Here is a 2,986-nt window from a genome sequence, read left to right on the forward strand (position 1 = left end):
ACCCCAGTGTGGGTTTTTTCTCCTAGATTAAACTTGGAGATTATACAAATTATTTGAAGATTCTTGATTTGGAAAATAGTATTTAAAACATTATTTCTTAAGGGCTATTTTTCTTTGAGATGGTACGTATGAGTTAAATTAATTTCTAGAACAATTCGGCCAGTTGACATTTCAATCGAATACCTACTATCAACTGAATTCATAGCTTAATTTATTTCAACAGAGAGGGAAAACATTTTTGAGAAGGGAATATGGAAGTCTAGGCATTCCAGCCAATCCAGGTAATCCAGGCAATCCAAGCAATCCAGCCAGTCTGCAAGCATTTGGACATAATCAAACATCGTTGAATTCATAGCGCTATTTTTTAATGAGTTATGTATTAATGTAATGGATAATATATCTAAATAATATAATACATCACGAAGTTACATCGTTTGAGTTGATTTCATGGATGAGAGTTGTTGTATCACACAGAACCACAGAAAAATATCAATTTAGAATATATATTACTTACATTATATTATGTACCTCCTATGTAGGTACAAATATATGATAATTTTTAATCGCTTACCTATAAATAAAATCACCATTCGCCACTGGTAGAAGCGGGAGAGAGGTGTTTATAATTGAATTTGATTCAGTGATCGTATGAAAGAAGACAACTTGATAACAAAGAAATCAAGACTGGTATGTTTGTAGGCAGACCTAAGAATTCTGGGCATATATTATATACCCGACACATGTGGGCCAAAAATGTGTGGTATGTAGCATTCCTTGAAAACAAAGGCAGTTTAAATATGTGCCGATGTCTGAGTGTTTTAATCCTGCATTCATTTGTATTTTATTGAGGAGTTAGTATCTACTTTATGGTGAAATATTTTGTAAGTAAATTTTATATTGAAAACAACGCGAACCGTTCCAAAATATATGTGATGTGATATAAAACTCGATTTTTCAAATTTTGGAAATAGTCAACTTTGAAAAAGAACTCTAAAATTAACATCCTTTCAATTTTGTTTTAGATGTTTTAAAACTTAAATAACCTATTTGACTCGTGATGTAACGCTAGTCGACATAGGACACAAGACTTGATATATCTCTCTTATTTTTTAAAATAATGAATTGATATTTTTTGTAATCTTCAAATGGACATTTTCAAACCCGATTTGGAAAGTAAAATTTGTACAGCTATGCTGAATGTCAATCCAAAAAATATTTATCCTTGCTACGCGAAGAATGAATGTCCGCTAATTCAGCAACACGTCTATACAGATACCTTATACAAGAGAGAGCACGAAGATATAAGTCATAACAAGGAAGATAGAGACGCTGTTCTGCGGTGGGTGTTGTCTAAAACAGATTCAGTCTTCAGTCGGTTGATGACAGTGATAAGGGACGCGCGCGCGTAACGCGATTTTTAATTTATTTTGCTGTAACAGGGCAAAATAAAATGCTTATTCGCATAAATTATGGAAAATGAATTATTAAACAGAATGTTTCTATGTTATTTTTTTTTTTTAATATCTGAACTTTAGAATATTCCGTCTTTTACTAGTGGTAACACGATGTTACATCACCGCGCGCAAAGGGATTATTTACCACAGTATTTTAAGAGTTAATACGAATTGTTTAGTTGCATACTTTTTAAATTTTATTTGTTATGTTTGTTTTTGTTTGTTTGTTATTTTCATTATTTTTTTACGGTGTTTCAGGGCCAGACCACGAAACTTCAGAGGAATATTCCTGTGGTAATTTTTTTTCAAATCCTATTTTTTTTTTTATTTTTGAATTTAAAACTGGAGTAAGTCATTTTCATGAATTTCTTGGACTATCATCCTTTCCACAACCACCTACCCCTCCCCTTGTTAAAAACGCATTTGATTAAGGGATGCTAGTCCGAAAATTGACTCCATTTTCAAACTATAAAAAAAATAGGTTTCGGATAAAAAATTAGGATTCAAAAAATGTTTCTTAGAATTTTCGCGGTCTGGCTTTGAAACCCCGTATTTATTATTTCATATTTGTGTAGTTTTAGAACAGGAATTTTTTTACCCCGTGAAACTGCTGTAAATGCGTGTTTTCTTCCAATTTTACGCGTCAAATTGTTTTTTTTGTCGATTGTGAAAGGCTATCTTCATCGGTATATACTAAGACGGTATAAACTAATATCGACATTGATTTAGGAAAGTATGTATATTTGTTTAAAATTTCAAAATATCTTGACTATAAAAAAATATTTATTTATTTATTTGACGGACTTATGCAGTCCATTCTAACGATGGTAAATACAATTTCTTATAATAAATACAGGCACTAATAAAATAAAATACAACTAAATAAAATTAAAGCTGGGACAAAAAAATAAAAAGTTCTACCTCAAGACAAGATCCAGTCTATCTTAGTGATTTTTTAAATCTATAAAGACTTACACCAAAAACGTCCAGATCTTGTCTCGAGTTTACAATACGACACAATCGGGACATTGGTGCATGCAAGCCATAGTTTGTGCTGGGTTGATCGAGGAACAGCACATTATTATTTCGCAACTGTGGATCGGAACATTGAAAGCCGCTTGTTCCAGTAACGATGGTACATCAATTAAGCCATTCAGCAAATTAAACATAAATATGGAGTCAATGTTATTTTTACGTTTTTGTAGACTTGAGATTTTTAACATTGACTCCATTTCTCCGTATGTGTAGTCTCCCCTCTCGAGGCCAATCATCCATGCTACTTTTCTTAGCAAACGATGTTGCACCAATTCAATAAGATTTATCCGGCCTAAATAGAAGGGAGACCAGATCACGGATGCATATTCTAAAAGAGGACGAACAAGTGGGAAATATTGTGTTTTAACCGTGAACATATTAGTAAAGTCACTAGATGTCCTGCTAACAAAACCCGAGATTTTTAGTGACTTGTTAATCATAGTATCAATATGTTCATTAAATGTAAGTTTACAGTCCACGATAACTTCGAGGTCCTT

Source organism: Micrasema longulum, unplaced genomic scaffold, assembly GCF_059751315.1.
Source record: "Micrasema longulum isolate JH-2025_06_02 unplaced genomic scaffold, ASM5975131v1 h1tg001813l, whole genome shotgun sequence".
Classification (NCBI taxonomy): domain Eukaryota; kingdom Metazoa; phylum Arthropoda; class Insecta; order Trichoptera; family Brachycentridae; genus Micrasema; species Micrasema longulum.